The 14893-nt window shown below is 44.2% G+C and overlaps 1 protein-coding gene across 2 annotated transcripts in view; it reads right to left on the minus strand.

The window, feature by feature from the left end:
• LOC126354481 (acid sphingomyelinase-like phosphodiesterase 3a) overlaps positions 1 to 14893 on the minus strand; it is a 1087830-nt gene that overhangs the window by 893417 nt on the left and 179520 nt on the right. The gene's annotated exons all lie outside the window — the stretch shown is intronic.

Consider the following 14893-nt stretch of genomic DNA (forward strand, 5'->3'; position numbering starts at 1 on the left):
ATTACGTTTTAAAAAATGTGCCAAAACTGGTAATTGTTCAGATTTGTCCTTGCAAATAAATTTCTTCATGTTGGGCCAACCAGCGAAAAGCGACCTCCAAAAAGCTTCCAAGGAACATCAGCAGACATTATTGTACGATGCATATATCTTTATTTCGTATTACTTAAAATAGTACGGCTGTGTTTCAGAAGAACAATGGTTACGAGATAATAAGCTTTAAGTTGTCTTGGTAAACATATATTTGAAAAGAATTTTGTATCTTTCTCGAGTACAAAGATCAGATACTTGTTATTTGTTTTTGTAAAGTACCGAAAGACAAATATTTATCCGTCTCATTTTCAACGTAACACGAACTATAGTACTCACCAACCTGCGAATGGTATGAGGTTATACTTCAAATATTTCAGTACCCGCTGCACAATAAGGTTCTGCACACCATTCCTTAACGTCCAAAAAAGCTGCGATTATTAAGTGAAATCGATATAGCTTGTGAAACATTTATAAGTGAAATACGCTCGAAGAAAACGTGTTGTACTGCACACACTTTTTTCTATCATGCTTCCCAACCGTAAAGGAATGGAGCCGCATAAAATCAGGCTATGCTGAAGAAATCAGATTAAGAAATGAGACACTAAGAGCAGAGGATGAGTATTGCCTTTGGGGCATGATACTACACTCCTGGAAATTGAAATAAGAACACCGTGAATTCATTGTCCCAGGAAGGGGAAACTTTATTGACACATTCCTGGGGTCAGATACATCACATGATCACACTGACAGAACCACAGGCACATAGACACAGGCAACAGACCATGCACAATGTCGGCACTAGTACAGTGTATATCCACCTTTCGCAGCAATGCAGGCTGCTATTCTCCCATGGAGACGATCGTAGAGATGCTGGATGTAGTCCTGTGGAACGGCTTGCCATGCCATTTCCACCTGGCGCCTCAGTTGGACCAGCGTTCGTGCTGGACGTGCAGACCGCCTGAGACGACGCTTCATCCAGTCCCAAACATGCTCAATGGGGGACAGTTCCCGAGATCTGGCTGGCCAGGGTAGTTGCTTACACCTTCTAGAGCACGTTGGGTGGCACGGGATACATGCGGACGTGCATTGTCCTGTTGGAACAGCAAGTTCCCTTGCCGGTCTAGGAATGGTAGAACGATGGGATCGATGACGGTTTGGATGTACCGTGCACTATTCAGCGTCCCCTCGACGATCACCAGAGGTGTACGGCAAGTGTAGGAGATCGCTCCCCACACCATGATGCCGGGTGTGGGCCTTGTGTGCCTCGGTCGTATGCAGTCCTGATTGTGGCGCTCACCTGCACGGCGCCAAACACGCATACGACCATCATTGGCACCAAGGCAGAAGCGACTCTCATCGCTGAAGACGACACGTCTCCATTCGTCTCTCTATTCACGCCTGTCGCGACACCACTGGAGGCGGGCTGCACGATGTTGGGGCGTGAGCGGAAGACGGCCTAACGGTGTCCGGGACCGTAGCCCAGCTTCATGGAGACGGTTGCGAATGGTCCTCGCCGATACACCAGGAGCAACAGTGTCCCTAATTTGCTGGGAAGTGGCGGTGCGGTCCCCTACGGCACTGCGTAGAAGGTGTTCTTTTTTCCATTTCCAGGAGTGTAATTAACACTGGCAGAAGTAGGGAGAATGTAATGCACTGATTAAGAATAGGAAGTGGATCACTTTGAAAAAAAATTTTAACATCGAAAGTCAATGAAAATTTTACGAAACTTTTTCTGAAAGCATTTGTATGGATTCTAGCGTTTTACGGAAGTGAAACGTGGACAACACACAGTTGAGGGAAGATAAGAGATTTTGAAACTTGATGCTACAGAAAAGGGATGAAGGTTAGATGGGTAGATCGTATACGTAGGGACGAGATGGGGAACCAGATTGGGGATAAAGAGCTTTGTGGCATAACCCAACAGAAGAAAGCGGTTGACAGGACACACTCGGAGACATCAAGGATTCATCAATTGGTAACAGAGAGAAAGGTGGATGATAGAAATTGTAGAAGGAGACCAAAGCTTGAGGGTAGAGAGTAGCTTCAAATGTTGCAGTAATTATGTAGAAATAAAGAGGCTTGCACTCAACAGAGGTCTACATTAAGCCAGTCTTATGACTGATGACTAACAACAAAAAGAAGTTTATATCAACTGCAGAGTATTATGGCACATATAATGCAGAAATGTTATCTTTTGTTTGATAGACTGAAAATCATATTACCAAATGCACAAGAAATGAAGTTTCGTTCCTAGTCATTAGAACAAGGAAAACATCCCATCGTCCATTAAGTGTTAGTATTCGAAGTAAAAGAAACAAAAGTCACATTAAAGACGTTCGTTTACCTAAAAGCCACAACGGAACACAAATCGTCGGCGAAAATTGCTACGCGTTGTACCGGAAATACGAAAACAGAACATTTGAGTACAATAACGTAGTTCATCTTATAACCAAGACATCCGTAGTTGACCATCAAGTCAGTGTGACAAATCGTCAGTCAACAAATAAATCCCAAAACCATAAAGAAGATTTCTATCGTATACGCAGAGGGAACTCTATTTGCGATGCTGTCATAAACCAGCATGGCCGTCTTTATTGACCGCGTAAGTGCTCTTTGGTCCGTGAAATACGAGAACTTTTGCGAGGTCCTGGCTGCCGGAGGTTTATTTGACGGAAATATGAGAACTCCCCAGGCCTGATATCCGAACCAGCGAAGGTCCTTACCTCGGTCGCTGCCGTGGTGCCTACCGCTAAACACCCCGATATATTCGTCACCGATATTTGTCATAAATATTGATTACGACAGCTGCACTAATGACAATTTTTTTACTAACGTAATACATTTCAGCTTTTGAAATTCTGTGAATAAATATATATATGCTGATACGAAAGACCTGAATAAAACTTTACGTGCTTCAAACCGAGCGAGATGGCGCAGTGGTTAGACACTGGACTCGCATTCGGGAGGACGACGGTTCAATCCCGCGTCCGGCCGTTCTGATTTAGGTTTTCCGTGATTTCCCTAAATCTCTCCAGGCAAATGCTGGGATGGTTCCTTTCAAAGGGCACGACCGACTTCCTTCCCCGTCCTTCCCTAATCCGATGCGACTGATGACTTTGCTGTCTGGTCTCCTTCCCCAAAACAACCCCAACAACCTGCTTCAAGAGGTAAACCTCTAGTGATCTTGGCTATGGGACGTTAAACTAACGACCTAAAGGGAGAACAAAGTACAAAATAGTTTCGGATAGTGTGCAGGTAGGCCACAGCCGGTGGAGTAAAGTGACGCATGTTGTAAAATGCATATATCGGGACTTGGAAACAGGATACAATCACATTAACTCTCTCCATTTAACTTCCGTAAAAAGAAGCCTAGCACATATCTGCGTTTGGTATTAACATTAAAAAGATACCTGTGCGCTCAATGTCTTTTTTGTAACATAAATAAAGAATTTGTGTCGCTAAGTGCTCAGTTATTTACAATGTTTGTAATCTTTTGACTTTCCGCCGTAGTGGATGATGGAAACTCTTCCTTGAAACAACTTTGCAATTGCAAGTAAATAACCTATGACCACAATAAAAAAGTTTTTAGTTTCTTCAGAGCACGATCGGTTGCAGGACGGCCAGTCACGTCTTCAGATGTGCCTACATACATAGCAATGTTTTGCCAAAAGTACATTACATTAATGCATAACAATATTAACAGCATTATTTGAAATCTACAACTTGTAATCGTCGTAAATAAAGGTTATGGGATCAAAAATAAATTTCTTTTTCGTACATTTGAAGCAACACAAAATTACAATTATTTCACAAATAATATTTTCAAGTTATAGTTTGTTATTGTTATTGTATATTATTGACAATCGGTTTATACTTCAAATAGAACCATTTTTCAGTTGGAGTGAGTATATCACACTCTACAGGGATTAGCCATGATAAAAGCGAGTAAATGTTGTTTTGAGAGGGCTTGAGATATAATAAAAGGCTATTTTTGTGCCTCTGGGCTACATAGTCACACATAAAAATTAGGTAAATTTTCATCTTTGTAAGCAAACAATAGTAGCTGATTTCAATAGAAATAATCCTATTTGATACATGGTCTGATTACGCAAGAATGAGCCCTGTGGGCTACACATCATTTGTTAAAAATTGGATAACTGTAAGAAAGCAATTTAATGGAGCAGTCACTGCTAGAGTCTCCAGAAACAAGTTTCTTTTTATACACAGAGCATAGTTACTCTATGTCATACATTGAATCTATCGTACATGGTATATATTAGCATCAGGGCGTCTTACACCCACCTAGGTCGTAGTAGTTAGTGTGGCATTACTTTCGATCGTATCAGCCACCAGAGAGTCGACTTTTATAGAATGCTTCCGTTTTAAATAACCCAAATTTCTCCGTAATATACCCCACCCACTGCCGATGTATCTGTATCACTCTTACATGTATAGTTCATATATCGATAAGAGTACAGTCCTTTAATACCCTTGCACAACATAGGTACGCAATTCTACTTCCCTTTGCTGGTACTTGTACCTCACAGGTTCCTGGCTTCGGCAGATAATCCTGATTGAAGTGAGGTATAATATATCTGACAATACCGTATGTTTGATTCTTCATTCTAATCTTTCTGGTACGGCAACATCAACTAGGCAACCAATATATCCGCAGTTCCTGCAGTATGACAGCTCAGTAAAGTTATATAACGATGTCATTCTGTCTTTGTTTTCTATACGAAAAACCACCTGCATGATGGTCTCACAGGTGAATATTTACCTAATGTTAACCTGTGGCTATGCAGTCTGTGATATAATAATTTTATTTCATTATATTTCACACTCATTCGAAATAACTCTCACTGATTTTTATCATAGACGTTTATTTTTAACGCCATAAATGGCTAAAACTTGTAAAGAGTAATATAACTTCTACTTAAAAATTGTCTTAATTTATATGTAAACAGATTATCAACAGAACACAATGACTGCAGTGTCTGAGTCACTGCATTGACAATCAACAGCTGCATCCAATTGAGAATAAACTAGCAAATTGCTATAGTAGTTCAACTTCAGCAGTAGGATATTTCTGAACTTATGGAAATTAGTGCCTGATTGGGACTCGAACCAGGATTTCCCTCTTCTCGTGAGTGGCCACATTAACAATATCGTCTACCTGAACAAAAGTAAAGCACAAAATATTATTCTTTAAATATTTGGTCTGCGACTATGAATAATCGTAATTTCTTGCAGAATCAGACTTATGCAAAAGAACATTAATTCTGATCGTATAATCGACAGCTATAACAACTTACACCCTAGCTGGTGAGTCACGTGTGTCTGCTGATGGATTACAAGCAGCCCACAATGTCCACATGATTTTCATACTCTTTCGGTCGCTATGCACAAACTATTAGTTCTACAGAAGAAATGGACATTTTGGTAGGAATTTTGATGTACATAAATTTCATAGTGGGATATTTTTTCACTAGAGTCTCTCTAGTTTTCAAGAGAAACATACAAATGTTGCCTCCAAATGCGTTTCGTTTTTCTTAAATTACTCGACACCTCCGATCTCGAGTGAAAACGTATCCCAGTACAAAGTTTAGCCTCATAACATTTCCTACAGAAAGGTGCTGTTCATTTACTCTGTAGGACCAGTAGTTTGCAGGTACCAAACAAGAGAATATGAAAATCTCTGGTGTGTTTTTTGAAGATGTTGCAGGTTGCATAAGACCCGTCAGCAGGGGCAGATGATGGTAGTGGTGGTTAGCGTTTAACCTCCCGTCGACAACGAGTTCATTAGAGACGGAGCGCAAGTCGGGTTAGAGAAGGATTGGGAAGGAAATCGGCCGTGCCCATTTCAAAGGAACCATCCCGGCATTTGCCTGAAACGATTTAGGGAAATCACGGAAAACCTAAATCAGGATGGCCGGAGACGGGATTGAACCGTCGTCCTCCCGAATGCGAGTCCAGTGTGCTAACCACTGCGCCACATCGCTCGGTAGGGGCAGATGAGTAGTACTGTATTTTCTGAAACAGAGGAAGGGGACAGGAAGGAAAATGGTTAAGTGTGAAATCATGACATCCCGCCACTTAGGGTCTTGTGACATTACAACAGCGAAAGTTGAAAATTTGTACCAGACTGGGACTCGAATTGGATGTTTCACTTCTCTTGTACAGTTGTCTTAACCGTCTTTTTTTGTTTAATGCGGTAACCACTTTTTTAAAATTTGCTCGGGACCTTTGCCTTTCGCGAGCAAGTTCTCTATCGTGTTATATTATTATTATTATTTATTCCTTAGACCTCTTCCACTTCGTGCGTTGACCCCTATCACCTACACTACCAGAGAAACCTGTCTAACCTAAAACAAAAATATAACTAGTGCCACCGCCTGTTTCACCCTAAAATCTATCCAGGACTGCGGTCTACCATCACTTCAGGCACCACTCACGAACAAAAATAAAATACGCATCTGAAAGTTTTATTAAAAAGGAAGAGAAAAGGATAAAGGAAGGGGTACAATAGTTTTATTACATTCTGTTTTTCTTTTCTTGCTATGTTTTCATTTGTAAGTCTTTCTTTTTATCCTTTATTTATCTTCTTTCGGGGTGGCCACAGCAGCCAGGCAGCGGGATGTTCTGGTTGCCTTCTCGTTTAGCGAGTGTGAAACACTCTATAATTACCTTTGATGTCTCTCATCAGTCCATCATGTGTTATATCCCAGTTTAGTCTCACACCCCAACGGTCTAGAAGGCGCCTAAACAACGACCGTGAGTTATTCGCAAAGAGATAACCGTACGACGCTTTGGGCCGTAAAACAGGGTACTTGCTAGTTAAATAATGCCAAAAATCTAACAACCCTGCAACACTCTCACTAAAAAGGTGTAACAATGCCATAGCCTCAACCATAACAAGGCAATATGACGAGTAGCAGGAAAGAAAGTGACATCCGGATGGATCAGTTCGGTGGGCTCTACTAACTGAAGCGTCCGTCGCAGCAACAATGCCAATATGTTCCGTGTGCCAGCAGTCGGCAGCCGTATCACAAACGTGCTCGTCGACGTCAACAGAGGCAAAATTTGACATGTGTAAACGCTGTCGGCTGGGGAATTTTTCTGTCGTTATCACATACCACAGCGCACTAGCCGTGGTGAGAAGGAAAGGCGAAACGCCGGATAACGGCGTTCAACCACATTAGCAGGCAATGTCCGTAGAATGTAGCGGTAGAAGTCCTTGATTCTAGGAGTCCGCGTAGTCGGTAAGACATCCAACACACAACTCATGTCGACCTGATAGGTGCAAATGTGACGCAGTGCTGTCTGATATGTCCAGCAGGAATCGGCCGACGGAGGGACTAAGGCACCACCTACGGAAACAGTGTACCAGGGAGGGTGTCCTTGTCAGAAGTACGTTTGTCATTCAAATGCCGCCTGGATGTGTGGGCAACGTTACCGTCTCGTAACGGATCTAGTACACCCTACCTTCGCTCACGAAATGACCGAAGACTGCCTGGAACTTGGCAACTACCGTAGCGTACATTGGGAGAACTTGTGTGTGATGATTAAGTTTCGGAGCGAGGTAGACGTTGACAAAATGTATCCGCATGATGAAGCCAGTGTTAGAAAATTATGGAGACGAACTTGCGTGCGAATCACATGGAGTAGTCTGCAATAGGTATCGGCTGCTGTACGCTGCACTTTCCCACGGAAGTTAATTCCAAAACATTTCACTGACAGGACTTAGGTCAGGGACACTGGCTTACTCACATTCACTCCTCTGCCCACGTCTATGTAGTGCGACATTTCCAAGTTGATACGACTCCCGGCCACCTCGACATATCGCTGCATCCACGAGATCGCTGTACATATACACCCCTGGCCATTAAAATTGCTACACCACGAAGATGACGTGCTACAGAGGCAAAATTTAACCGATAGGAAGAAGATGCTGTGACATGCAAATGATTAGCTTCTCAGAGCATGACACAAGGTTGGTGCCGGTGGACACACCTACAACGAGCTGACATGAAGAGTGTTTTCAAACGATTTCTCGTACACAAACAGCAGTTGACCAGGGTTGTCTGGTGTTTCGTTTTGTGATGCCTCGTGTAAGGAGGAGAAATGCGCACCATCACGTTTCCGACTGTGATAAAGGTCGGACTGTAGCCTATCGCGACTGCGGTTTATCGTGTCGTGACATTTCTGCTCGCTTTGGTCGAAATCCAATGACTGTTAGCAGAATATGGAATCGGTGGGTTCAGGAGGGTAACATGGAACGCCATGCTCGATCCCAATTGCCTCGTATCACTAGCAGTCAAGATGAGAGGCATCTTATCCGCATGGCTGTAACGGATCGTACAGCCACGTCTCGATCCCTGAGTCTACAGATGGGGACGTTTGAAAGACAACAACCATCTGCACGAACAGTTCGACGACGTTTGCAGCAGCATGGACTATCAGCTCGGAAACCATGTCTGCGGTTACCATCGCCGCTGCATCACAGACAGGAGCGTGTGCGATGGTGTACTCAACGACGAACCTGGGTGCGCGAATGGCAAAACGTCATTTTTTCTGGTGAATCCAGGTATTGCTTACAGCATCATGATGGTCGCATCCGTGTTTGGCGACAACGCGGTGAACCCACATGGGAAGCGTGTATTCGTCATCGCCATACTGGCGTATCATCCGGCGTAATGGTATGGGGTGCCATTGGTTACATGTCTCGGTCACCTCTTGTTCACAATGACCGCACTTTCAACAGTGGACGTTACATTTCAGATGAGTTAGAACCCGTGGCTCTACCCTTCATTCGATCCCTGCGAAACCCTACATTTCAACAGGATAATGCACGACCGCATGTTGCAGGTCCTGTACGGGCCTTTCTGGATACAGAAAATGTTCGACTGCTGCCCTGGCCAGTACATTCACCAGATTTCTCACCAACTGAGAACATCTGGTCCATGGCGGCCGAGCAACTGGCTCGTCACAATACGCCAGTCACTACTCTTGATGAACTGCGATATCGTGTTGAAGCTGAATGGGCAGCTGTACCTGTTCACGGCATCCAAGCTCTGTTTGTCTCAAAGCCCAGGCGTATCAAGGCTGTTATTATGGTCAGAGGTGGTTGTTCTGTGTACTGATTTCTCAGGATCTATGGACCCAAGTTGCGTGAAAATGTAATCACATGTCAGTTCTAGTATAATATATTTGTTCAATGAATACCCGTTTATCATCTGCATTTCTTCTTGGTGTAACAATTTTAATGGCCAGTAGTGTATCTTCTGCGGACCTCGCCAAGAAAACTACATCGTCCGAATAGGGACACCGTTTAAAATACACTCTGTGAAGGCGAATACCCTGCAAACGCTGTCATAGGCCATGAACTGCGGGCTCGAGGGCGACGGCGAAGAGAAAAGCTGACAGACGGCATACTTGTCGCACTGAGCGCCCAACAGTGAACGGAGGAGTGTGGTAGCATTTTGGAAGGGACTCCGTGGATGAGACGGAGAACCACACCTGCCGATATCGGGTACAGTTCCATATTATCTAAAGAGCCTGCAAGAAATGCTGCTCAACTCGATCAAATGCGTGGTCTCGGTCAACTGTCACGAGGTCGCCTTCTAATCGGCATGCCGACATGATCTCCATCACATCTCAATAAGAGCTTAACGCCGTTTGAATGTTACTGCCACTTGCCAGACATGTTTGGTCGGTAGGCATGACGTGTTTGACAATAGCGAACGAAGAATACGGGCGAACAGCTTGTAATCCGGATTCACTAACTCCAACGGCCGGAAGTCTAGCAGGCTGCACCCTCAGTTTGGCTCTGCCTCAGGGATGATTATGCCCTCTAAAAATTCGGAGGGACGCGGATTTCTGGATACAGGAGTTCGCAGCATATCTGCCACCAAACTTCCGCCATAAGGTCAGTGTTATAAAATTTAAGCGGAAAACCATCAGGTCCAGGGGATGTTTTTCTCGCGCCCCGCGACCGGACCATGCGTATTTCTTCCCAAGTGACGGCCTCAAAGAATGTGGCGTCGCCTTACGCCCTACCCGAAGGTGGCAGGTCGTGCAGGACTTCCTCAACGCAATTTTCAAGCCGTTGATCTGCTAGGTAGACAGTGCGGTAGTAATCTGTGAATGCACTGGAGATGCCATTGTTTATCTCTGCACGTTGCCTTCCGCAGAAATAACTGCCGTGACAGGTCGTCTCTTACTGTGTCTCCGTTCTCTGACGATGTGATAAAGAGAGGCACGTTCCTCTGGGCTGGAATCCAGCAGTCTCGTTGGAACCTGCGCGCCGTCCAATCTGTCAGCCGTGATCTGCAGAAGCCGTGCTTGTGTCCAGTGGATGGCCGTTTGGCGCTCTAGAGGAAGTGTAGTAAAACTGAGAGGTTAATGGGAGCCAAAGCATCCTGTCTCGTCCATACGCCATGAGCGTGCGGCAAACATCTGGTTTGGCGCAGTATGTCCACCATCTTATAGTGGAACCATAGGTATGACGCCGTCTCTTACATTTGTGCCAGATAGCAGAGATGGCTACATGTCAAGCCTATTCCCGGAGAATGATGACGTTAAGAGTCCTAGGTCCTCTACCATTTTGTCGTGGCAGAGTCTCGGTGCAGATGAAGGCCTGATGGTCGGTGAATGCAGGGTGCCACAGCTCAGCACCAATAGTCGCTGCTCGAAGGCCTCGGGAGACGTAAATACTGTCCAAACTGCTGGCCGAATGACTGGTGAAGTGTGTATACCCACCTCTCTCACCTTGCATTGGTGTCCATGTATCATGAAAACAAGATCCCTGACCATAGCATGAAGGGCTGAACATGGAACATGGTGAGGGGTCTGATCCACCGGGCGTAAGACGTGGTTCAAGTCCCTGTCATACGCTAAGTGCTCTGTTGCGCCTTCAAACAATGGAGTTATCTCACTGGAGTATTACAGCGTTCGCTCTTGACGCTTCGCAGTACTAGACGGGCATACAGATTCACAAGGCGGACTACGTCAACGGTGAGCGCAATGCCGCTCGCTGATGGTAAATAATGAAGGTCCGTTTGTTCGATACCATTGCATAGTAGTTTGGCAGTATCACCACCACCGTCGGAAGTTACATTGACGTAAGACGCAGATCCATAGACATCCAGGTGGAGATCAGGCCGTACCTCTTGAAGAAACACGATATCAATGTCCGCCACCAGAACGGGTTTTGATAGTGGAACTAATGCCATTGATATTGACTGTACCTATACGATACACCTGCGTCATCTGATAGTACGTTGACGTATCCGCAGTTGTTTTGCCAGTAAGCGCTATGTCGTCCGTCTGACCGTCCCTGTCACCCGAACCGTATATATTATCGGTCGGCTGAGACAAGATGTCCGTCCGACGTTCCGTCGGCCTCGGGTATCTGGTTGTAACTCGAGTCTCTTATCATTATTTCCATCTCCATCTCGGATGCCCCATCGCCACGATGGAGGTGTGGTACATTAGATGACGCATGACATCAATCTGATGTCTTAGCCGCAAAATCTCCAGGGGGCTCGTCGGTGAGTTGAGCATTGTCTACTTGGCTTTGTCCTTGGGCGGACGTTGCCAGCAGCGGACCAGGAACCGATGGAGTGAGATCCCAGCCTGGGCCGCAGATTGATTTTTCTCGCCCTCCTGCAACGCGTCACCATCTCTCGAATCATTTTCTACAGGCAGCCTACTCTCCTTTCGTGACTTGGGTAACTTCTGTTTGCGGGAACACGTGTCCACGTTCTATGGATCACGACAAACAGTAAGCACTTCCCTGCACTTTGATTCCCACCTGACGCACTCCTTTCATAACAGGATATGTCTCTAACGTATGCCACTTTCCTTCCACGTGACTTAGTACTTCCCCTTTAAGACCGCAGCGCGTTCACGACAACCGTGGCGGGAACTTCAAACGGCACTCGAAATCCGAGTCCTGCATTGTCGACAGTCACTACATCCACGTTGCCGTCTGAGTGGTTTTAACGATATCCATCGTTGGAACGGCGACTAAGCCATTCGCACGCTGCTGCGTCAACAAATTTCGGGTAAACCGTGCTGGAGACGATCGAAATATGTATACCGAGAAGATCCTGTGGATCGACGTTCAGGAGACGTTCTACTTTGTATGCCTTAGGTCAGGCGTACTAGGCACAGAACGTTAATTTAACCGTGGTCTCTCGATAAGAAAGCGCCATCGTCGTTCGAGCTGTCTGTTTACACTGCAATACCACTGCCCGCACGAGTAAACATTGGCTCGCTTGCGGAGCGCTGCACGGAACCCCGCACGCGTCCGCTTCGCAACACGGCTGATAGCCGACTGACCGACCGTTCAGCCACCTAAATACGTTTCCCATCGGAGCCAAATTCTTGACATATTGCTTGTTGCAATGGAGCGTTACCCTCTCTTACACCTTCTGCTTGCAAATTCTTCGTTCTCATAGGGGTTAAAACAGTATTTGTATGTTCTGATTAAATCATTCGTCATAGAGCCGTCGTGCTTGATTATATATTAATGTGACTTACTGTTGTCTGTTCTGTCGGACATGTCTATTCATTTACAACTGTAAAAACATTGGTAATGGCTTTCAGTTAATACTTACTGCGTCCCAGATATGATCTCGGCTGGTGCTTAAATTTTGATTGAATATCATTGGTAGTGGCGACAGAAGATATGCAGTATTAAGAATCATCCTCTTTCTGCCAAGGGCCTTGTCAACAGCGTTAATCGGGGTTCGGCTCACGGCTTGCCCTTGGAGTGGGAAACTGTTCCTAAACGGCAGTATAACCAGTAACGATGAGCAACGAAATGAGGCGACGCAGAAGACAACGAAAATCACTCCTTCATAAACACATAGAGTGTATGCTCGGGTCAAGTGATCTGTAACTGAAAATGTTCTTGATGGTCTCTCCATTCACAAAAGATTCTGGATTAGTAACCCATTCAGATCCTCGAGAGGGGATTAATTTCCCAGGAGGAAGTAACGATGCAAAAGAAAGAGGAACTAACGAAAGGTTAACATTCTACGAGTCGGGGCTTGGATCGTGAGAAGTGGGAACCTGACAGGGAAATTACAAAATCTGAAAAGGAGAATGCTAAGGACCAATCTAGATACAGTGAGGGTCAGTGAAGTGAAATTTAAAGAAAGTTTTCTGATCACGCCATATCAGGAAATGGCGCAAGATTATGACATTTTTCATGAATAGGAACGTAGGGCAGAGAGTAAGATACTGTGAACAGTTCAGTGATTGGAATACTCTCATAACAATTAACAGCAAACCAACGTCAGAAACAATAGTTTAGATATAAAAGTCCACGTCACAGGCAGAAGGAAGTATATGAGGACAGTGAGAGAGTAAAGAAGATTATAATCTAATGAACGTAAGTTGCAGAATAATTTCAGCTCTGTAAGAAGAACGAGAGAAGAGAATAATTAATTGAGCTATGCAAAAAATTTCCGCTGGTTATAGCGAATACCTTATACAAATGACACAAGAGAAGGAGGTCTACTTGGAATAGTAATGGAGACATGGATTCAAAAGGCATTAAACCATGGTCAGAGATTAGAAACGAAAGTGCTGGTTTGTAAGGCATACCCAGGAGCAGATACAGGCTCAGGTCACAATTTGGTATCAATGAAGAATAGAATGAAGTTTAAGAGCATAACCCGGAAGAATCAATGCGGAAATAACTTAATTACTGAAGTACTGAGGAATGACAAGTTGTTCAAATGAGTTGTTCAAATTAAGAGGAAAGCATAACTCTAATAAATGGCAATCAGAAATGTTGGAAAGACAAATGCAGGTACACAACAGGTACCTCTGAAGAAGCCTTGATTGAAAGAAATGTTGCAGAAATAGTGCAGTTGATGACAAAAGAAAGAAGTACAGAAATGTTAAGAGAAAGTCAGTGACACGGCAACAGCAGTCTCTTAGGACTGAAATAAACAGGAAGTGCACATTAGACAACGCGAAATAGCTGCACAAAAAATGTGATGAGAACCAAATGAAATGGTTAGTGGAAGGACTGAATTAGCATATAGAATTCCAATCATAAACACAGATGAGAGTTTGGGTAGGCAGAGAGAGAACATTGGTGTCCTGTACTGAAAAAATGGCTGATGACGCAATAGAAGAATTAGTAAGACCTATAAAACATAAAGGCAGCAGAGAGGAAGCTCTATCGTTGTGAACGATAGCAACAACAAGAGAAAAAAATATCGATTCTTAGAATATTAATATTACCTGATGCTGATTAGCAATGAAAGAAAGGAGGAATTGCAGGGCCCGATGAATGGAATGGAAATTCCACTTAAAAACATGAATTGACAGTAAACAGAAGAAACACAAAAGTAATGAGGAATACGTGGAATGGCATTAGCGAACAACTTATCAAAATTAGAATCATGAAGTTTACGACGGAAGGAAAGCGCTACGTAGGAAACAAAGTAACGAAAGAGCGACCAAGCAAGGAGGACATAAAAAGGGTGACTGGCACAGGCAAAGAGGACGTTCCTCGAGAAATGAAGTCTAATAGTATCCAACACCGGCCTTAATTTCAGGAATAAATTTCTGAGAATATGTGTCTGAAGTTAACCACGGATAATCGAAGCTGTGAAGAGAATCGAAGAGTTGGAGGTGTGATGCATTATATGGATATTGAAAATTAGGTGCAGTAGTAAGATGAAAAAAATTAAGTTCTTCGCAAAATCGGTGTATAGAGAACGTGTTGAAAGAACTGTCAAGATGATGAGAAGGGATGGAAGGATCATGTTTTAAGACATCAAGGAACAGCTTTCATTGCAAATACTGCAATGGAGGACGGAACCTGTATTATGTCAAA

Source organism: Schistocerca gregaria, chromosome 1 (assembly GCF_023897955.1).
Source record: "Schistocerca gregaria isolate iqSchGreg1 chromosome 1, iqSchGreg1.2, whole genome shotgun sequence".
Classification (NCBI taxonomy): Eukaryota; Metazoa; Arthropoda; class Insecta; order Orthoptera; family Acrididae; genus Schistocerca; species Schistocerca gregaria.